We start from the raw sequence: 23,635 nt of genomic DNA, 5'->3' as shown, positions 1-23,635 counted from the left end.
CAAAAAACAGCAGGCAGGCGGCTTCCCAATGGAAACACCACTGGTGCTGTCACTCAGCAAAGGAGAAGTGATACAGCTGGTACCGTACTTTCTTTCTCCAAGGAGTAAATGAATCATCTTTTTAATATGCAGTGTTACCCGGGATCTTTAAAAGGCTTATGAATTCCAGCATCTCAGGAAATATTATTTCCACATTTTGGCCAGACTAGGAATCACTAGGTAGGGTAAACATGTCAGGTTTGCACTTGCTATTTCTTTAGATTTATTTGAAGTGAGTCTCCAAGCACTAGGTGCCTGTACGGATATTACAATACAAGGAGAAGGGCATGTATCCTTGACACCTAAACCCCACTGCCTATGTATGGCCCGTTTAATCTCGCTGAGCAGACCACTGAAAAATGAAAACCCACCATAACTTAATAGTCCACGCTCCTCCCAGAACTCCCTTTGGGGGTGTGTGCCGAACACCTTCTCCAGTGTAGGTCTGTGCCTTAAAAAGAGCGCTTGATCTCAAATTTATTTTTTCCCCACTGGCTCAGTTCCAGATTAAGATCCCAATCCTGCAAATGGTTGTGTATGTGCTTCATTTTATGCACATCAGTACTTTGATTGTAAGCTCTTTGGGCCCGGGACCATCTTTTTGTTTTGTGTTTGCACAGTGCCTCGCACAGCGGGGGCCTGGTCCATGAGGAGGACTTCTGGGCTCCACCACAATACAAATAGGTGTTAATAAATAATAAATAATAATAATAATAAATAATTCCACTGAAGTCAATGGGACTACTCATGCACTGAAAGGTAAGCACATGCATAAGTCCTTGCAGAATTGGGACCTAAGGCCCTCCCCCAAACCTGGAACTGAATCTGTAAGCACAGACCCGATACCCGTAGAGATGCTGCACCATTGGCTTTAATGGGATTATGCATAGTACTCAGGGGCATGTGCAGGAATAAAAATTTGACGGCTTTTGGAGGTGCACATTCTGTGTCCCTGCTGCAGCCCTGGCTCCAGAGGAACTTGCTCTCCCCGCTGTGGCCACGGGGTCGGAAGAGTTCTGTGCCCCTGCTTGCCCCCCTTTGCGCATGCCCCCGACGGTACTTGTCTATTGTATTCCTCTCAGTTACTTCTGCAATTAACATAGGCCCTATATGAATTGAAGACCCTATAGGAGTAATGTTATTGTTATTTGTATGATAGTCACACCAGGAGGCCTCAAACAGGATTAGGGCCCCATTGTGCAAGGTGCTGTATAAACACATAGAAGAGGCAGTCGATGGCCCAAAGAGCTCATGCTCGAAATAGATAAGACATTTGATGGGAGACAGGAAGGATTGTTATCCCCATTTTACAGATTGGGGACTGAGGCACAGAGAGATTAAGGGACTTGCCCAAGATCACATAGAAAGTCTGAGGCAGTGAAAATTGAACCCACACGTTTTGAATCTTGGTCCAGTGATCCACCAGATCCTTCCTGTGTATATTACGATGGGGCCAAGTCTCTAAGGCCTCATCTACGCTGGCGGTGGTGCATACGGTACGTGTAGTACACACCGCCATGAAAGGCAGGCTGTGTCCTCGCTGCGCTATGTAGCTGCACAGCAGTGAAAGGCTCTGGCTGGGGGAGGCCACGGGACACTACGCTGCTAAAAGTAGCGGTGTACACGTGGGAGGCACTGAGTGGGCATGTAGAGAGCCGTGTAATGCACATGCCCTAAAGTTCTGGTGTGTTTTACTCTACTTGCCTAAGCAGCACCTCACCATCTACGCTGCTTTTTACACTGTTCTGGGGGGGTGGGGGCATGCAGTGTACATACTGTTCATGCTGCTGTAAATGTAGAGCTAGCCTGAGGGCATTTCATGCTGCCCTGAGCTCCATTCTGCTTTTTTTGTGTCTCTTTCTTTTTTGGCCAACTCCTTTGGACCTAATTCCCCTCTGCTCTCATATTACTTATTCCATCTAATTGGTGTTGTCAGTTAAGCAAGCCGGTCAACCATCTTCTTGGACCAGTGCTGCAGTTGCTTGTTTGAGACATTTATATAGGCAGGGTAGCTGATTTTTGTAGGTCAGACTAATGTCCTTGCTGCACTTTGCATGTCCTGGTGTTGAGGGGCTTAGACATCATAAGCGCACACAGGTACTATGGTCACAAGTGCTATAGAACTGCCCCTGTATAAAGATCCTGACTAGACCTCTGTATGTGTTGAACGTATTGCAGTGAGAAATACAGATCGGATTCAACATAGAAATTGTCAGCCTGGTCACAGTATTTGTTTTCTTCTAGTCTCACTTTTTATTGATACGAATAGCCCAGACTTTCTTTTTTGTTTTTGTTTTTAAAGGAGTTTTGTTATTTGTGCCAAGCTTCTAATGAGATGCTTCTGTTCAGCAGCCTGGAGGATAATGATCGAAAATATAAACCCAGTAAAATGATCTTTCTATATGTTTATACCATTCTGGCATTTTCCTCCTTAGTATCTCTGTCCCGGTTTATGCTGCAGACCCCAGTGCCCCCACAGTACTTTTATTTACGACAGCACAATCGTCATTTCCATGGCAACATGTTTTTGAAGCTGCAGATTGAGGATTGCAATTTGCTAAGCAAGAGAGGAAGAGAGTGGAATTATTATTATTATTTTTTTTTACCAGCTAGTAGCAACTTTCAAATGCAAAATAATGAGTTAGGGAAAATCATTTAAATGCTACGTTATAATCAAGGCAATTTTAAAGCACAGCATGGTTATTCTAAAAATAAAGAGAGTTAGATCCAGCCGTTTAATGAAAAAAAAGAGATCATGCAATGACATCCCCATCACTGCCTTCAACTTGTTCTTTAGAGACAGCCTAATTTGGCACAGAACTGTTTACAGAAAGGCTACTTGATCATTATAATCCTATATGTTTTAGGACCAAGTTTCCCAGTGTTCAAGGAGACTAACAATACAGCCAGCCTGTTTGAAAATGGCCCAGGCTAGTAGCAAGTGAATATTGTTGCCAACTGGCAGCTGATGGTTGGCTCACGTGAAATATCGGCCCCTAACACTTTTCATCTATCGATCTCAAAGCAGATATTATTTTTAATATGGGGAAATTGAGGCACAGAACCATGAAATAACTTGGCCATTGGCAAAGCCAGGAACAAAACCCAAGTCGTTTCAGCCCCAAATTAAGGGCTCTGGCCCCTGGACAACTGCCTCTCTAGTGAATTGGTGGTCACAATATAGTTCCTAATAGTCTCAGCAAAGAGGCCAAGAACCAGATAAGTTTACAAGGAACTACTCTCCCGCCCCTCCCCCCAAAAAAGAGATTCCTCGCCAGGCCACGGATGCTGCACAATGGTAGGCCAGAGGAGGGAAGCTTGTGCTACCCATGTGGTTCCTGTTCAGGAAATGAATGAATGTCACTTTTCCAAGGCACTCTCTTCCAGCCAGCACTACATTCACTCAAAAGACTTTTCTAAAAAAGTAAATTTCTCTCCTCTCTGGGTTTCGTGGCTCTAGTCAGGACTGGAAGTAAAACTGACAAAATACAGCCAAAAAGGATGGTCTTGTGTTACTTCCTGCCTGGCTGCAACCAGGGATCCCAGAAATCTCACAAGGAAGGCTCTGGTAAATATCTAAACTCTAGTGTGCTTCATTGAACCAAACTGAACCTTTGGGTACTTTCAGATTCACCTACCGGTAGCAAACTGAATCTGCAGTTTCAATCCCAGCAGGTGATGATGACACTACAGAACAATCTGAGGTAACATATGTCAATCTGATTTTAGGAGAAGCCTCTCAGAAATGATTTTGAAGGATGCCGCGGGGACCCAATTGCTTTTAGATTTAATTTTGACAGCCTGGATGACTAGCAAGAACATATGATCACAAAGTGACCAGGGGTACTTCCCTGCCTATTAGAAATCTATCAATCGCAATCAATTCTACTGAAACTTCCCTGGGATTCAGGGCCTGGCCCTCATCTTTACTTAGGCAAAATTTCCACTGACTTTAATGAGAATGTTTGGCTGAGTGAAGCCTGGAGGATTGGGCCCACATGGTTTATTCTTGTGAGGTACTGAGTGCCCTCAACTGCCACTGGAGTCAAATGGAGTTGAAGGCACTCAGCAGGCACAAGCCCTGAGTCTCCAAACCTTGCCTTTAGCCATTAATCTTTTTTTAACAGTGGCCAGTTAACTTGGCATCACTAGGTGGTGGAAATTAGATCAAGCCTGTCTCAACTTTGAATGCTTGCAGGAAATCAAGAACCCAGCGTCAAGAAATGTTAAACACTCGACTGAGGTCACTGAATGCTAATGAGAAAAAGCCGAATCTCTTTAATGTGCACCTTCTTTCTGTCTTTGAAGTCTGGTGTCAGGCTTTGTTTGGAGTCACAGCACCTGGGTTGGGAAGTCATGGAGCCACTAAATATTTTCTACCTTGAGGAAAGGGCTCACCCTGAGGCTTTCTAGCAATGGAGAAGGAGGAAGATTTTTCAGCACACTCTATGGTTTCAGACTTGAACTTGGAAATGTTTGTTTTTGCTGCACCACCCCTTCCGCCCTGGTTAATGGACAACTTTGAAACCCTGCTTTATGTCCCACGTGTTTGATTTACATTCCCAATGCAGGCCGTCTGAATCACTTGTCAGCACAAGGGAAGGAGGTGACACAGTGGGAGGAAAAAGAGACACCGCAGCATAAACATACAAAACAGCTGGACAGCCCTGTTATGGGGAGTGCCCTGAACAAGCCAGTGCCAACTAGTCACCTTGCTCAAAACGTTGAAGTCTAACCCGTGCAGTATATAGCAATGGGTTTTTCTCTTTTGATTTACATTCAGTTCCTCTAACACTGCATCCTGTTTTTCTTACACACTGCAGCTGTGCATTAAGGTGAGGTCTTGAAGGCTTGGAGAGAGGATTTTGTTTTAAACCCCAAAATAACCCATAATTTCTCTTTTTTGGTCAGCACGTTGCAATCCTTTTTATTTAGCATCTATCAGTAGCTAGATTGACCCACAGGAAACTGATATAATCACAAATGTCAGGACAGAGAGAGTTCACTGGGCACTTTTGAATAGTCGAGATGGAAATATCATTTTCTACTTCTGTTTGATGATGCAGCAAAATCAGTAAGCAAAGTTTATTGAACATACCAAACAGTTTAACACCCTATGCATTGCAGAGTCAGTCAATGCAGTGGTGAGAAAAGGGGAGTATTTAGAAAGTCCATTCAAAAATGTTTACTCCAAATGAAAAAGTATTATTGGCCCATCCTGGGTTGACTAGAAAATTACCAGTGGATAGCTTGCATGAAGCAATTCATCTGAGAACTGCAACTCTGGTGCTATGGCTCTACAACAGACAGTGTCAAGCAGCCATATCTGGATGCTTAAAACTTCTCCTAGTAAGAGCTATTAATGTGACTCCTATCTCTAGGGCCCAATTCTGCCTCCACTGAAGGACTGGGGAAGGCACTCTTTGCTTGTTCATGTCTGTTGGTTGGAGTTGTATGGTGTACTTAGAATCATAGAAATGTGGGGCTGGAATGGACCTCAAGAGGTCTTGTTAACTACAGCTCATCAATGGAGTTGTCAGATCACATTTTCTTTCTGAATGCCTCCCCGCCCCCACACTGACCTGGTATTCTTGTGTAACTAGAGTACCTGATCATTTCAGCTTTTTATATGGCCACAAAATACTCATCCCATATGAGGAGAGAGACCCTCATACAAAATGCATAAGGCCCTCAAGGTTTTATTGTAAATTAGCCTGTTTGTTCCTTGCACTCATATTAAGCACTACAACCCCAGAACTTCAGCTGGTGTCAATCAACCTCCATCCATTCTCTGACTCTGGCACTTAATGTTCTACCTCTTTCAGTTTGTCCTTTAGATAGGATATCTTTTAGCGCTTAACTATGGCATCTTGCTCTCAGCTCCATCATACAAATCCTTTATAAAGATAAAAAGGAAAAGGTGGACTCTTGGACTGATATCTATGGCCTACATTAACAAAAAATCGCAGTCCCATATGCTTTCCTGTTCTTTTGTTAATTTCCCCCTCATGTCTCATTACATGCAAGCCTAAAATAGGAAGGTATCACACACTTGTCAACAAGAGCAAGTCAAATATTTGTCCAGTAGTTTATTCAGTTAATTTCATGGAAGTTTTCAAATAAATTGAAAATTTCCTCCTCACTCATCTAGTTTAGCAGGCTTGATATATATAATTCCATTGAAACTTATGTGATAAAATATTTACATAATAATTCTCCCCATAATTCTCTCAGCTCCACAGGGCTCTGCAGTGCTCTCAACCACATACTGTACTGAACAAGAAAGCTGACCAAGAGAGCTTCCCCTTGTTTAGTAAGGTTCTTGAAGTGAGATTCTTACCCACGAAAGCTTATGCTCCCAATACTTCTGTTAGTCTCAAAGGTGCCACAGGACCCTCTGTTGCTTCCCCTTGTTTAGTCATGTATATCTGTCACATGAAGTTTTCAGCTATGGGTTTTAGACTCAAATGCAGTAAGCAAGCAGAAGAGATGAGAAGTCCATTAAAATATAGTAAAATAAATGACTTAATTGAAAACCCCAGAGGACACATCCTAATTTTAACTTCCAAAACTCCAAATAGCAGCTTCATAAGATATAACTACCCCTTAAAAGTCCCTTTTTAAAAGGTAGAGAAACTTCTAACTAAAACCCTTAACTGACATCTGCCAGATCCTAATTGAGGAATGAGCTCCCAAAACAGTAACATGCTCCTACCCTGAGCTAAACTAAACTCCGTCTAGAGTAACCTTAGGAGCTATATAAAATTTCCAACTTAGACTGGGCTCCAAAGCCACACCATACTCACAGATTAGAACAAGCTCCTTAACTACAGTAAACTCTCAACCTGGAATGAGCTTCCCAGGACCAGAGCAGCCTTCTACCTAAACTAAACTCCTACCCTAGAGCAAGTCCTCAACAGCTGAAGCAAGCCTTATTGACTCTTAGCCCCACCCCACTGGTTTTGACCAATTGACCCCTTCCACCTGTCTCAAAATGGAGTATTACAATTAGTAGCAAACATTGTGGCCTCTTCTAAGTCCAGTAGAATCTCACCAATGCATTTCCCCCCAGCAAAAATATCCACATTTCCATTATTCTAAAATAAAAATATTAGAGAAAGAAGCAGAGAAGCCAACTCTGCACAAACACCCTATGGTTTGGTTCTTCCTTCCCATTTCTCTTTGGGACTAGTCCCAAGTAATTAAAACAGCCTATTACCTATTGAAACCCTTCAACATACCACCCCCTAGTCTCTGTGACAGACTGCTCTATCCTAGGGTGGTGTTTTGCTCGTGCAGAAATAACTTATGTAAATAGATGACAATAACACATCCAGTACTCTGCACTTCGTATTCTTTCACTGATGAATGTCCAATATTGGCTAAGGTTGGCGATACCCCCTGGAGTGTTGCTATCCTCAGTTTATAGCTTAGCCCTGCAAAGGGCTGAGCATTCTGCCCATGGTGCAGCAAGGCACTTAGGCACATACTTGACTTTAAGCAACAATTTCCGTAATTCTACTCGTGAGCTTAAAACTAAGCCTGAGCTTAAGGCTTTGCTGCATCACCGCAAGTGTGCTCAGTATCTTGCAGGATGGGGACACGAAGGCAAAGAGAGAGAAAGGGCTGGATCCTGCTCCCAGTGAGGTCAATGGCAAAGTTTCATTGACTTCTAAGGGGTGGGATCAGGTTCTAAATGGCTTGCCTGAAATTACACAGCGACTCAGTGGCAAACCTGGGAATGGAGTCCAGGAGGTTCACACTCCCAGTCTTTAACCATTTTTTAACCGTTAGACAAAAATTCCTCTCCAGGAGGAAAAGAAGTGGATGTGCCAGCAATAAGGGGGTTGAGATCATGGGGAAACTGGGGCTGACACCTAAATTCCTTCATTTCTTTTCTAACCATTTAAATTACTCCAGAAAGTAAACCTACAGCAAGCCCTGATGAATGAACGTTATAAATGTAAATGCAAGGTTATAAAGCAGGCCTATTGGATCTACAAGGATCATTTGAAAGTGTTAGCAAAATAGCTAAAGATATGCTCAGGTTGGCAACAACAACAACAACAACAAAGAGTCCCTTCAAAATCAGGCACCTGATGATCTCTGCGCCCTTATACAAGATAAATAAAGATACCCACAGTGAGGCTTGAATATAACTCAGTATCAGATTCATAGGGATGCTGAACCTAGTTATCCAACAATTACAGTGATCTACTGTTGAAAATCCAGAACGGATTACACTTTGCTTAGAAATAGATAGGAAAATCTTCCCAGACATTGCTTATGGCCCCACTATGAAATAAGACCAGATTTATTTAAGCGCCCAGTATTTTTAGCACAGCAATATCCTCAAAGAATTCTTGCTAATTACTAAAGCGATACTAACTTCCCTTTCAGAAACAACTTAAGCTGTCCTTACCCAGTGTATATTGCAAGAATTCCCAGGTTTGAGCAGCCCCTAAAATAACTTTTAAGGCTTACGTCTTCAGTGAAGTCACAGGAGGTAGTCTGACATGCCCTTGGTTTTCTCAAAGCTCTCCTAAAATTATAATAATAATTGCATTATATTAGTTAGTCCTCAGGGACAGCTCCATTTTCCATGCATGTAACCTTTACCACTTTGGGTTGCATACCACACTGTTTGTCTTGGCAGCTTGAAGAGCCCATAACTTTACTGCGATAACCATTTTTAGTTTGGCCTGTTGGTTTTTTTTTCAAATCCATCTGCCCTGAGAAATCTAATTCCTGATTTCACCTGATATCACCCACCGGCTTCATTTGCAAGGACAAAATTAGAATCATCTACTTTTTTCTCTCTCTTTGCTCTCTGGATTTCCCCAGCACCACTTACCCTAGAGAGGCCTATTTTCCTTCACCATTTCTGTATTGCATATTTCTTCAAAAATATGCCTGAAATTTAAGGACTCTGAAAAAGGCACCATGAAGCTCCCCATTTATATAACTTTCTATGACATATGGATCAAATTTGCTCTGATTTCTAGGAAACAAAATGGATAGTTTTAATGAGAGCCAGCATTGCACATTCAATCTAGGATCTGTGGCCCACATCCTTAAAGGTGCTTAAGCACCTAACTCCCATTGAAATCAATGGGAGTTCAGCGCCTAAATACATTTAGTCTGGGGCTGTGTTCTTGGCTCTTGCCTCATTCTCAGGAACATAGATTCTGCAATCTGAATTTAACAATTCTGTTGATGATGCGTGAACCTGAAAAGAAACCAGGTCATTCTCCCATAGCTCTCTATTGCGCCGCAGTATTAAAAGAAAAAAAGAAAAAGAAAAATATTTTCTTTGCTAGAAAAGTGAGCCAATGAGACCGGGGATACATACAGGTAGCAGAGCTATTGAGAAGGAAAGTGCCATATATTTTCAAAGCCCTCTTCTGACCATAACCACACTTTAAGCAGCATGCACTAGGACTAGATCACCATACAAAGCCACTCATTCAGACAACGGTGATCACCATTCAGAGCTGTCAAATGTTCTTACAGCTGATTCTTTTTCAGATGACCAGCAGAGTTAGGGATGTGTTATTTAAATTAGGATATTAAGCCTGATTCTATCTTCTCTCTCCAGCGGCAGCTCCAGGCACCAGCGCTCCAAGCGCGTGCTTGGGGCGGCAAGCCGCGGGGGGCACCCTGCCGGTCCCTGTAAGGGCGGAAGTCAGGCAGTCTTCGGCAGCTTGCTTGCGGGAGGTCTGCTGGTCCCGCGGATTTGGCGACAATTAGGCGGCGGGTACACCGAATTCGTGGGACTGGGGATCTCCCACAGGCAAGCCGCCAAAGACAGCCTGCCTTCCGTGCTTGGGGCGGCAAAAAAGCTAGAGCCGCCCCATCTCTCTCATTTACATTGCTGCAAAGCAGGAGTGATTCAATTGAAGTCAATGGGATAGATTCAGGCCCCTACTCTGACCCCCTTATGTCACTCTGCCAGTGTATATGATCCCTGAGAAGCTTTAGTTAGGCCAGATGAGAGTTTCCCCAGTGCCAGAGCAAGAATAGTCCTATTCTGTCCCCCACTCCTGCAGAGAGAGGCATGGTCAAAGTGTGGTTATTCTGGTCTGTGAAGCAGTCTATAGGCAGCTGTGCGGAGGCTGCCATAAATGTGAGCAGTCCTTGGGTTTGCTTTGCATTACCCTGGCATATGATTGAGCCCAGAATCTGGGCAATATAAATGTGTCACAAAACCATCTTTGTTCCACCTCCTCCTGGGCTGTGCCTGTCAGGTGACCCAGCACTAAATCTGGCCCATTGGAGTTACATCAATTTAAAACCAGTGTCAGGTCGAGAAGAATCAGGCCAGAGGGTCTTTCTCAGTGAAGACAGGTTAAGTTTGTTTGGTGAAAATTGAAGGTGCTGGAGAATTTCTATGCTGAGTGGGAGTTTTGGGTCAATAACAATACTTTGTGCAGCACCAACCAAAAAAAAAAGGCCCGAAAAATAAATATTTATGGGTTCATAATTGATGTAGGGAGCAATCATTTTTTGCCATCTTGCTTCCGTCAGGCCCATACAGAGCTACATTTGTAGAATAATTCCGTTCATTGCAGGAATTACTGGGTGAGACTTTGGTTTGTGTTATACAGCAGGTGAGACTAGATGATCAGAATGGTCCCTTCCGGACTTAAAACCTATGAAACGTATATCCTCATGCAATTACCCCATTTAGCCAAAGCTGAAGATACATACTCTGAACCAGGCAAACTCTGGCTGCTTTTTTGGGCTAATCCTGTATCCCCTTACTCAAGTGTTGAGATGTCTCTCAATCACTTCATTGGAGATACGGACATGATTAGGTCTGCTGTTCAGAACATTTTCTTTATATCGTCAATATTTTCTACACATATTAACTGGCCAATGTTAAGTCTTAACCCCTCATGGGAGGGGGGGTATGTTAGTCAGTTAAGACTTAACATTGGCCAGTTAATATGTGTAGAAAATACTGACAATATAAAGAAAATGTTCTGAACAGCAGACCTAATCATGTCCGTATCGCCAATGGAGTGATTGAGAGACATCTCAACACGTGAGTAAGGGGATACAGGATTAGCCCAAAAAAGCATGAAATACGTAAGAATGAGATACGTAAGAATTAGTTTTTGTTGAAGGGGAAACTGAGTAACAAAGAGATACACGTGATCTGGCCTAGGCTACTTAGCAAATCAGTGGAACAGGTGGTGCCAAAACTAAGGAGCTACTGGCTCATCCCCAGTCTATTAGACAATTTTGCTTCTTTTCCTGCAAGCAAAAAGTTCTATGAACTTTGGGGAGTTTTTCCTGAGGGAACTGCAGGATTAGGACCTAAATGTTTAAAAAAAACCCAAACTAGTTCTGGGAGGTTTTCTGATTTAAACTAGCCACAATTGGGAAGGGCTTTATGTCATTTTAGGATGGGTGGTAGGACCATATGGCGAGCACTACGTATTACATAAAAGGCCTTAAAATGTGCTAAGTGAATAATTTCCACTGCCTCTGAAGGTCTAGAGCTCTCATTTGCACAAGAAGAGGAGGGCAAAACAGATCAGTGGCTATATATATTTGGAGGCACAGCAACTGAATTTGAATCAGCATTTGGACTTCTGCCAAGTTAGGTGTAGACTCTCCCTGGGATGTTTTGGATTCAAGTGTGATAATTTCATTTCCTCCCATTTTCTCCTCTCTGCTTTGCAGTATTCTTCCTCGTTCCCCTGTATTTACTGTGTAGAATGGATTTTTACAGAAAAAAATAGTTTTTGGCCTCTATGTTTAAAAATTATCCTAATATTATTTTATCTCCTTTCTCCACTCAGTGATTATTCCTTATTCAACATCTTAAACAACATGTACTCCCTTGCTGATTTCTTCATTCTCTGTTTAATTCCCAATATTCAATAGGTGAAACCACCGCTCACTAGCATGGTGCCTAATGCTAGCAGACGTCTGTTTCTTCACATGCAGGTGACATTCCTCTGGACCTATCCCTACACTGTAACCCATTTACTACAGTTATCTAGAAATCCCATACCTTCCATCCTGACCATATGGAAAACTTCTGTTAGCCAATGCTGTCCTGCTCTAATTTGCAAGAAATAATTGATTTATTGCTGCTACATACCTCTCCTGATTTTACAATGCACAGCAGAAATAACACAATGTTCTGGTTTTAAAGAACTTTATGTAAACTAGATTCACATACAACACACCTCTGTAAAACTTTCAGTGATCAGGGTAACTCAACTCAAAGGCTGCTGCATTGTATCTTGACTCTGGAGTTTGATTTTTTTTAATAACATCCTCAGTTTGGCATATACAATGCCTGGTATTTGAAATGCTTAAAACAACAGCCACAGGAAGATCATGTATTGTGTTTTGCAAGCAGTTCTCACACCAGCAGGGCACTGACCCTGCATGGACGTCATGCCACGTTTTATACATTAGCTGAATGAGTTATCAAGCTAGCTCTCCGTCTGGCTTGAGGTACCAACATAGTGCGGACAGGGGCTCTTTTCCTCCCACAGAACTCTCTGAAGTGATATTGTCGGCACAGCTATAGTTAATGGGTTCTATCCACATGCAGTCAATCTCCCAGTGCAGAAGAAATGGTTTACAGTCTCTGAAACCTTACACCCCTCCATGACTGCCATGCACCAGCAGAAAGGACCATCTACCACCTTTCCTTGTGCACTATGTTGCATTCAGATTAATAAGACAATGAGGACACTATATACAATATTCCGACAGGCCGAACAAGGGGAAATTGGTTGCCAACATCTGTAAACAATTTTTATCCACAATTAAAGACTCCCTTTAAATTAAATGCCTTAGTTACCTTTTCTTTAGGCTTAGTATCAGTCTTGGAAATGACCTGTGATCTTCTGTATAACTTTGCCATTACATGGAACAATTCTTTGTCATTGTTAGTCATAACAAAGAGTTTATCCAGTTAACCTCATTACGCAGAAAATAGCTGACATTTTAGGAAAATAACAGAGCAGAACTTTCTGGTACTCTTACGGTATGTCTACACTGCACACTAAGCCTGGGCTGTGACTCAGGTTTGAGCCCAAGCCCCCTTTCCATCCACACACACAAATCAGTGTCATTTGGGTAAGCAAGCACTCAGGACCCAGGTCCTAGGACCCTGCTAGGGAGGTGGGTCAGAGCCCAAGTCCTACTGTGACTTGTGTCCAAGCCCTGTCATTTTGTAGTGTGGCTGCAGCTCAAGCCTCACACTGAGAAGGTCTGTGTCGTGCAGCATGGATACGTTAGCACAGCTGTGAGACGTGGGTCCAGCATCTGTAATCCCAGGTTTGCAGTCCAGTGCGGATGCTCAAGTGTGGGTTTGGAAACACTGATGTTAACATCCTGAGTCCCACAGACTCGGGTTTGCAAAGCAGCAGAATCATATCCACAGAGTTTTCTGTGAGGTACCCTCAGAGTCTGCATGAATGAGCTTTGATCATACACATTAAGGTAGAGGTCATCTGTTTATATAAGTAATTTTATTCAAGTAAAATCACCTGTTTCCTAGTTTAAAAAAATGTATTCAAGTAATGTTCAGTTCCTTAGCACGGCAGAACAGCAACTTTATGCTCCAAGTGTGTGGACTGAGATAAACTATGGACTACTGGGATGACTTCCACGTCATCAGCTCTCTAGTTTGCCAATAAGGTACGATAGCCAAGTCATGACTACTATGTGATGCCAGGGCCATGGAAGAGCTCTGTTAATTATGATACATGGTACAATTACCGAGGAGGGAAAAGATGTATTGAGGAGAGTATAAAGGATTTGAACTAGAAGCAATGGGATGATATTTAATTAAAAAGAAAACTAGGCTGAATATCAGTACAGTTTCCCAGTGAGGAGCTCTATTAGGCTGTGATGTAGTCTCTCAAGAGAAATGTGCCCACTCCTTGAGACATTTATTTAGGCTGAAAAAAAGACACCTGGTTCTGTTCTCTCTGCCACTGATCGGACCTTGCAGAAGTCACTTCCCTCTCTGCACCTCTGTTTCCCTTCCGGCCCTTTGCCTGTCTTGTCTATTTAAACTGGAAACCTTTGTCCCTAATAGAGCTATGTGTTTGTACGACACCTAGCAATCTCCACGGGGGCCCCCAATCTCCACGGAGGACTGTAAGTGCTACCACAATCCAAATAAATAATAGAAAATACAGTATAAGGAAAAATACTGCAGTGGCAGGTAGATGTGCTGGATGACCTTATATTATATCTTCTCAAGCTCTAAATGTAGTGCGAATTCCCAGCACATTATTATTAGTAGTTATTAGTATGCAATTAGAACATGTAACATTTTTATGACAGTCTCCAATTATGAACATTTAAGAACTAGCTGTTGGTGCAAATCTTTCGGATCAACATTCATTGGCGCTGATCATATTCTTTAGTATCACCTTTTTAGTATCTTGTTGTTATAGTAATAAAACCACATACATTTCAATTGCCAAGCTTATGATTCAGTGTGCAATGGGGTATATGAATAAAGCCAGCTGCTCTCGAAGAGTGCAGTTTAGTTCATAGTTCTTCAGCTGGGCTGCAAAAAATCCAGCCTCTCCTTGCTCATAGCCCCTTCTTCCCTCCTGAATCTCCCCCCCCCCCGAAACTATGGCTATAAATAACTCAAGTTATCTAACATTCACCATATAAGGAATAAACAGAATTGGAAACATTCATTTCCCTTTGCCTTTAAAGTTCAAATTAAATGGATATTATAGCAAGTTAGGTATTCCCAGCAAAATGACTTTTGATACCATATTTGCTGAAATGGTCCCCCAAAGGCAAATATTCTGTAGATGAACAGGCTGTTCTCATGAGTGTGAATTATGTTGGCCCATTTATTGGAAGGCTGCGTGGTGTATTTTGATAGCAGGGTGGAAATGACGGTCAGGTTTGATGTCTAGAGTGTTAAAAGACTCCCAGGTTTCTGATCAGTTAGAACCCAAGAAAAGCAGGGTTTCTCAGCAAATGATTTATCATATATTACGGTTAGGGTGGAGATAGAAAAATCTAATTTATAAAAAAAACTTACCAGACAATTACTTGGGTGCCAATGGGTGCCACCATGAGCACTGCAGCACCATTCCCAATACCACCCACCTCCCCATCATTAGGGCGACCATATTTCCCACAGGAAAAACGGGACACTGTGTGGGGCTAACCCAAGCGCCCCCCACCATGCGGGCTGGCCTGAGCTGCTCACCCGAGCCCTGCCCCCCACCCGCAATGCGGGACTGGCATCACTGCTTGCTCGAGCCCTGCCTGCCTCCAGCCTGAGCCCTGCTTCCCCGCTCCGTGCGGGGCTGGCATCACAGATCACATGTTCCTCTGTACCCCACATTTTTGACAAAAGTGGGCATTTGTCCCGATTGCTTTTGCCAACTGATCAAGTTGACAAGAGCAAACGGGAAAAATGCCCACTTTTGCCAAAGAAGTTGGGATGGCCAGGACAGGGCTTAAAAAAGGTACTGTCCTGGACAAAATGGGACACCCTAATCAATCATCATCATCATTGTCAGAAGCAGGACATTTCAAAAGCAGATCTGGCCAAGAGGTCACCCTTGGGGATTTGGATAAGGTTGGGGTTCAGGTTCAATTCTAAACTGGAGCCAGAATTGGAGTTTGACAGTGTAAGCTGATTTACAATAATTTTTCCTTCTTAAATGATGGGTGACTTACAGGACCAGCTGTTCCACCTTTTAAGCCACGTTCACACCAGATGGAACCCATTCCCATTTTGGATCTGATCAAGATCCAGAACTGTAGAGGTGGCTTTGCATCCAGGCATCCCAGTTTGAACCTCCACCTGAAATTTATAGTGGAGACATAGGATTTGAAGTTCCAGTATGGGCCTCTTTCTATCCCAAAGGGAAATAAACAGCATAATTACTTAAAAGCTATCTGCTAGTAACACTAGATTAAAGAGTAATTTCATGAATGAACTAGCTGGCTATACAGAACAGTATATATGTCAGTGTCAATGATTTAACTCCCCCCCACCCCCGAAAGAACCCTACATGATAACTAGACAGAAAATTTAATTTAACACTCAATTTAAATAATCTCCCTTTTCCCTGAGGCATAGCTACATATCAAGGTATTTTATATGATACAGAAAAGAAGGTAGGGATGGTATTGATGTTTGAAATGGAAAACATCAAAGTGACGAGCTATGGTACAAGGAAGACATGCCTGTAGAGCAAAATTTAAAAAGTGTGGGAAGTTAATTTACACTGGTTTACTGAACACCCGGAACAAATCCCATTTCCCATTCAGATTAACTATAGGAAACAGAATGTCTAATTTGTTTCTCGTACACCTTCCTACTCCACCCATTTATCTCTTTGCCCTCAGATAATTCAACAATCAAGTTCTCTTTTCACTATAGGGCTCGATTCTTGCACTGCACCTTATATAGTCTTTTCACCAGTGCAAAATCAGAGTGGTTGATTTTCACCCCTACTTTAATCATATCATAGAACCATAGACTATCAGGGTTGGAAGGGACCTCAGGAGGTCATATAGTCCAACCCCCTGCTCAAAGCAGGACCAGTCCGCAGGCATGGCACTTTGCATGGCACTGGTGTGAATGGCTACATGAGGTGCAGGGCAATGGAGAATCAGGCCCATAATGTTCATAGGCTCCCCCAGCAGTTGAGCTATATGAAACTTCCCCCAAACTTCAGTTTACACTGACCCCCCACACCCCCGTCACTTATGTATAGGTGCCTGTGTATTAAACATCAAACCAAACCACATCCACACTATTCAATCTACATCAGTAATGTCAGCAATACAAATATTGCCTCCAGCACACAACAATATCCCCAAACCCCCAAAACCTGCATGAACAGAGAAGCTTTGAAGTGTGCCTCCTAGGTCAGCAAGCTTGGCCTCTCTTGGAAAAGGAGGAGCATTGACTTCCAGTATTGAGACCGTCCATTCAAAATGCCCTGCCTCTAGTCCGCAGATGTTGGTATCTGGAGGCTATAAGCTTGAAAGTTCAACAGTTGGCTAAGAGCATGAGGGAGGGGAAATAAGCTGCCTCTATGGTACATAGAACCGAAACCTTAATGAGCTTTATAGGTCACCTTAAATTGCATCTGGATTGGAAGCCAGTGCAGTTAATTGCAGACCTTTTGTGCATGCAGAGAAGCCCATAAGAATCTGAGTCATAAATTTCCCCAGTACTCCTCTAGGGGCACAAATGTCACAGTCTAGCCCTCAGTTAATAAAGGACATTAGAGAATGTCACCCACAGTGCCATTATCTATTTATCTATCACAGATTCAGGCTACATCTACACTACGGGGGGGGGGTCGATTTAAGATACGCAAATTCAGCTATGCGAATAGCGTAGCTGAATTTGATGTATCGCAGCCGACTTACCCCGCTGTGAGGACGGCGGCAAAATCGACCTCTGCGGCTTCCCGTCGACGGCGCTTACTCCCACCTCCGCTGGTGGAGTAAGAGCGTAGATTCGGGGATCGATTGTCGCGTCCCGATGGGACGTGATAAATCGATCCCCGAGAGGTCGATTTCTACCCGCCGATTCAGGCGGGTAGTGTAGACCTAGCCTCAGAGAGATGTAGGGCTGGAAGAAAACTCAAGAGGTCATTTCTCTGTTGTCTCTCTTTTGTTCTCATCCCGACACCTCCTTTAACCATGGGTTTTGTTAACATTTAGCACTTTCAAAATATGGATTCCTCTGGGGAGAAAGTATCAAAGGGGTAGCCACGTTAGTCTGGATCTGTAAAAGCAGCAAAGAGTCCTGTGGCACCTTATAGACTAACAGACGTATAGGAGCATGAGCTTTCATGGGTGAATACCCTCTTCGGATGCATGAAGAAGTGGGTATTCACCCACAAAAGCTCATGCTCCTATACGTCTGTTAGTCTATAAGGTGCCACAGGACTCTTTGCTGCTCTGGGGAGAAAGTTAAAGGAGTCAATTAAAAGGAACACAAACAGTGCTTGAAGGCTCTGGGCTCATGACATCTATATGTAGACATAAATCCCCCAAATATTTGTATAATACCTGTTCATAACTTATGGGCTAACTCCCTCCTTTAATCAAAAACAACTGCGTGAGAGGTAGGAGGTGGAACAAGTGGTGGGTAAGTAAGTGGCCACAGGTCTAGGGACTGAGACATTCTGTTGGCTTGTCATGAGACATACTTGTCATGAGCAAACATAAAGCATGGAGAGCAAAATATTACTTGCCATTTCAGAAGCAAGATGCCCTGTGTAATCACATTGTTGGTAGCATACATTCCCTATTTCCTGCCACCCACACACCCTTAGTGCATGGGCCAGCATTTTAGCTGCGCATAAATCCTAGTTGACTCTAGTGCATTATTAAAGTATGTTTGTGGGCCTGTTGGTGAGAGAAGAGGTTCCCCCATATTGCCTTTCCCCCCTTATACAGAGGGCAGGATTCAGCCCAGAACGTAGATGCAGTCTGTTTCATGCCAATTAAATAGGGGGTGAATGTCACTGATCAGTTGTGGAATCCTTAAAATCATGGATGTTATTATTTCAGCACACGATTGTAAGAAATTCAAAGCGTTTCCCCTTCATGGACTGAGATACAGAAACACTGGGAAATACTCTTGCCAGTAGAGCACATAATAATTCTGGACATATTTGTTCTCATTTGTTAAAGCATAACCTTACTTGTTTTTTAAAGCATGTGTTGAAAATTGGGTACCTTCCTCCTAGTAGGAACATCTCTGGAATCAACCCCAATTCCAGAGTGAGCACTAGGAAAACACTCTTTGAAATGCAGTAGAGTGGTAATTTATTCGAGTAGATGACCTGGCATCTTAATGCCATTGTAATTTTCTCAGCATCCTGCTTTAAAATTCTGAGTTAAAGCAATATTGGGGAAATGCTGTCATTCTTCAGACATTAAAATTTGATTTGTTGTTTTTATGGGATTTTTTTTGAGGCATATGTTATGTTTTCCTTTCATACCATACATGGCAAACTAAATGCCTTTGTAGTTCAGAGTTGCATTCTTTTAAATCAGCGCTGAGTAGTAAGTAATACAATAGACATGGGTCTGAAAACTGCAGCTGCTTCATTTGTTTTTTCAATGGTTTGGGATTTAATTTACTGGAGTTATTAAATTATCTGAACTCATGTTTTCCATAAAACAGGTAGATGAAAGAGTTTGACATGACTGTGGAGATAATCTCATTGCTGTGTAGCAACAGAACTAAGTGGGCCAGAGACAGAAATATTCATAGTTGGTAAATGTTTATAGAAATGAGTCATCTAACTCTTGATGTTGTTGCTAAGTTAAATTATGGATCGTATTAGACCAGACTGGAGACAACAGCTTTAAAGCGAGGCGCATGATAAATTATCAGAGGTAATCAGTGGAATGAAAACACTGGATTTAAACCAAAGCCCATTTAAGTCAATGGTAAGACTCCCTTTGACTTCAGTGGCCTTGGGATTGAGTTCACTACTGGCAAAATCCGCCTCTTTACTAGTAGAACCATGTTGTAAAGACTGAATGAAGGGGGAAGGGGAAAGGGAAAGGGTCTGGCCCAGGGGACATCCCGCAGTTGCAGGGCAGAATGGCACAGAGCAAGTTACATTAACACATTGATTACTAGGCAGGAGGAGTTATTCATTGATACAGGCGTTAGATGACAGATACATGAACAAGCGATTCGTTGGAATGAGTACTGGGATAGTGACAGAAGCAGGTTAATATTCTCAGGAGAGACCGTTCAGGAACAGTATATGAGATTTGTCAATAATAGGAACAGATCTTTAAAGATAGTCACTCTATAATCTGCAGAACTTTCCTGGTGCCTGGCAACTGTCTGCATTGGATCTAGTGGTACCAGTATGGTCATTGCATTTGTGTTTGAGCTGCAAACTGCTGGCAGGCAATGCATCGTTAACACAGCATGTAGTCAGGTGAAGTCGTTATTATGGAGATGCAAAGTGTTTTTGCAAAAGAAGAGTGCATGAATTTTCTTTCTTCAAATGTGAGAAACATTAGCTCAGCTTAACTACCCTCCTTAACTACCTTCTTGGTGATTGTATACGCACCTATAGAAATCCCCTCAGTATTCCTCTGGCTACTGATACCAACCCAGTGCTTCAAGAATCACTCCATACATAAGGCAGCTGCTTTGCACCTGGTTTTATGGGAAACTGTGAAATGAGATTTTCTCAAGATTTGGGGAGGGGAAAGAACCTGACGTATTTAAAACAACTATATGAAGATTTAATACATAAGGAATTTATGAACTCTGGTAGCATTCAATAATTGAAGTGTAATGAGCCGACCTTGTGTTTCATAATTTTGTTTTTTAGTGACTTTTCAATGAACTTTTTTTTTAATTGGCAAGTTCATAGGTTGAAATAAATCACCCAGCCATGGAAAATCTTGTCAGGCTAAGTCAATAGTTTATCAGGAAAAAAAAGTATGTTTTGTTTTTCTCTCGATAAATAATATCCAGGGAGTAAAAATTCTACATGATAAAAAATGAAAAAAAACTACATGCAGCTTAGGTACAAAATACAAAGCTAAGACTGGTTGATATTTTCCATCAAAAATGGGATTTCAATTGTACAAAAATCGCAACAAAGTGTCTGCTTTCTTCAAAACGTTGCTATTTTTCATCAGAAAACTGAACATTTTGGGGCTTTTGGCTTTTTTTTCTTCCGCAGTTTTTGGCTGAAATGTTGGGGGTTTTCATTTTTCCTCTGGAACAGCCCGTTTTCCAACCAGCACTAAACCATGCCTATAGTTCTGTACGGCAATAGCACCCAAAGTGTTCCAGGTGCTATACAGACATGTAAGAAAACAATGTTTCTGCTCCCAAGAACTTGCAATTTAAAGGGGAAAAATATGAAAAGTGGGGGGAAAGGGGAAAAAACATAGACATAGAGTGTTGGCCTTGCTTTGTTAGGTCTTCTCCTCATGCACATCAGTGGAGGTCCGTTGGGGATTTGGCCTGTAACGCTTTCTGTAAACGCTTTTCTGTTTTAGTTTGTTCCAAAGAGGGATGTGGGGTTGAAATGAGGGAGCGAAAAGGTGGGGAAGGGGGTGTGGGAGTAAGAGAAGGAAACTGAGGAGGAAGGCATTTGAAAGCAGAAAAGAGAGAGGGGAGGAGCAAGCAAAAGGCTGTGGGCAGGGAGGGTGAGGTGGGGCCGTTGAAAGGTCACAGTGGCAGGAGAAGGGCAGGGTGGAGGTAACCCTGAAGCCGGTGCCCATACTCCAAACAAGAAGAACAAACTCTGAATCTAAGCTTCCAGGTTCAGTGAATGATGCCTGGAGAGTGTGATGGCTCCTCTCTCAGCTGCTGATGCTGTTCGCCATGTGGGTATAAAGCCGCTTTACTCAGTGTCCTAGGTGGGTTCCTATAGGAGGGGTGAGTGGGCCTGGAAGGCCCTGACTTAACCTGTGCCCTTAACTGGTGCTGGTGCTGGCTCCTTCGGGGCTTTTCAAAGTCAAGCTTGTCCCTGGCCGCTGCAGCAACTCACGTGGAGGATGGGAAAGGAAAGGCAACTGACAGCTGTTGATCTGTTCCCTGCCTCCTGGGCTCCAGCTGCTGCTGGCTGCTTACGAATGTGTCTCTCACAGAGAGCCCAAAGTAAGATGTACAGCGTTATTCACCTGCTAGCTGCAGATAAAGTATTTAATCCAGTGGAAAATATATACAGATGCAATTCATTCTCCTCCTGTTAAAGCTGTAACCAGTCGTCATGGCTCAGCGAGCTAGACGATCCTATTACATTTCAAAAGGTAGCTATAGGGATTCATCTTCCACACTTTCCATGCGGCCATATGTGTGAATGAGACGGTTTCCTACTGAAACGACTATCTCCTATCAGCAAGAAGGGCATAGTCTAGGAAAGCTATTAAGTAAAACGTGCGAGTCTGATGCTGATGGCATTTTTTCCCCCAGCAGCAAACTTTCCTGTAGTTTAGTCTGTTTCATGTATTAGTGCACATGAAACTTGTAACGATATAAATTCTATAAAATCACCAGAGATGCTTCCCTGCAGTAGCATGGATGATGGAGACATTGTGTGATATGGAGGCACATCGCAAATGAATGACTAGAACAAACGAGTGGAAAATCATTAATGATTCACAGTCTAGATTAGTGTGGTAACCATCATTTATTTATCATTACTCAGGAGCCTATTGCAGAGATTAAGTACAAGTGAATTTAGAAGAACTGTTGAGCTGTATCATTGAGTCTGGTGGGAAGTGCACCTTAAAGTCTGATGACTTGATATAGCCACAGTCATGATGACATTCCCCATTGCTCTCAGAAAGACTAGCTGAGATGACACAGGACCAGGCATCTGAAAGGCACCTCACAAGAGAGATGATTATATATAGGTTTGGACATGAGGAATGTTTTAACCTTAAACAATACGAACATAAGATCATAAGAATGGCCGTACTGGGTCAGACCAAAGCTCTGTCCAGCCCAGTATCTTGTCTACCGACAGTGGCCAATGCCAGATGCCCCAGAGGGAGTGAACCTAACAGATAATGATCAAGTGATCTCTCTCCTGCCGTCCATCACCACCCTCTGACAAACAGAAGCTAGGGACACAATTCCTTACCCATCCTGGCTAATAGCCATTAACGGACGTAACCTCCATGAATTTATCTAGTTCTCTTTTAAACGCTGTTATAGTCCTAGCCTTCACAACCTCCTCAGGCAAGGAGTTCCACAAGTTGACTGTGCTGTGTGAAGATCTTCCTTTTATTTGTTTTAAACCTGCTGCCCATTAATTTCATTTGGTGGCTCCTAGTTCTTATATTATGGGAACAAGTAAATAACTCTTCCTTATTCACTTTCTCCACATCACTCATGATTTTATATACCTCTATCATATCACCCCTTAGTCTCCTCTTTTTCAAGCTGAATGTTGCTGGGAAAATAACATAGGCATGTAAATTGCATACAGGAAGGATGGTTTTTGGTTAAATCCCTGGACGGGGACTCTAAAGATCCCGACTCTGCCACAGATCTTCCTGTTTGTCCTTGGGCAAGTCATGTAATCATACTGTGCCTCAGTTTCCCATTTGAGAAAGGGGTATAATTTTTTTTTCTCCCACCCTTTGCCTGTCTTGTCTTTTTAGACTATAAACTCGTTGGGGAAGGATCTGTCTCTCATTATGTGTTTGAACAGTGTCTAGCACAATGGGGTAGGATCTCGGTAGGGGATGGAGGGAACTACCACAATATATGAAACTAAGAATAATATAAAAAATGCATGAATACAAAATTTTGTAAAAATGGTGTTGGATACGTGTTTTTTTTAAAAAAGATCTGAGATAAAAAATGTCCCCTGAATATGTTCAAGTGGGTCTGCTGCTATTGAATTAAAATGATACAAAAGAAATAATATAAAGATATTCCTATCATCTGAAGACAGATCCTGCTGTCTTTCTTACTCTGGCACAAATCCCATTCATTTTAATAGGAAGTTTGCCTGAATCAGGGTATCAAGATTTGGCTCAGGTACTAGACAGGGAGATGGAAGGACCTGACCTGCTGTAATAGTTTGTGGAAAAGGCATTTTGATCA

The sequence above is a fragment of the Malaclemys terrapin genome, chromosome 10 (assembly GCF_027887155.1).
Source record: "Malaclemys terrapin pileata isolate rMalTer1 chromosome 10, rMalTer1.hap1, whole genome shotgun sequence".
In the NCBI taxonomy this organism is placed as follows: Eukaryota; Metazoa; Chordata; order Testudines; family Emydidae; genus Malaclemys; species Malaclemys terrapin.
Note: the sequence above shows the minus strand (reverse complement) of the source record.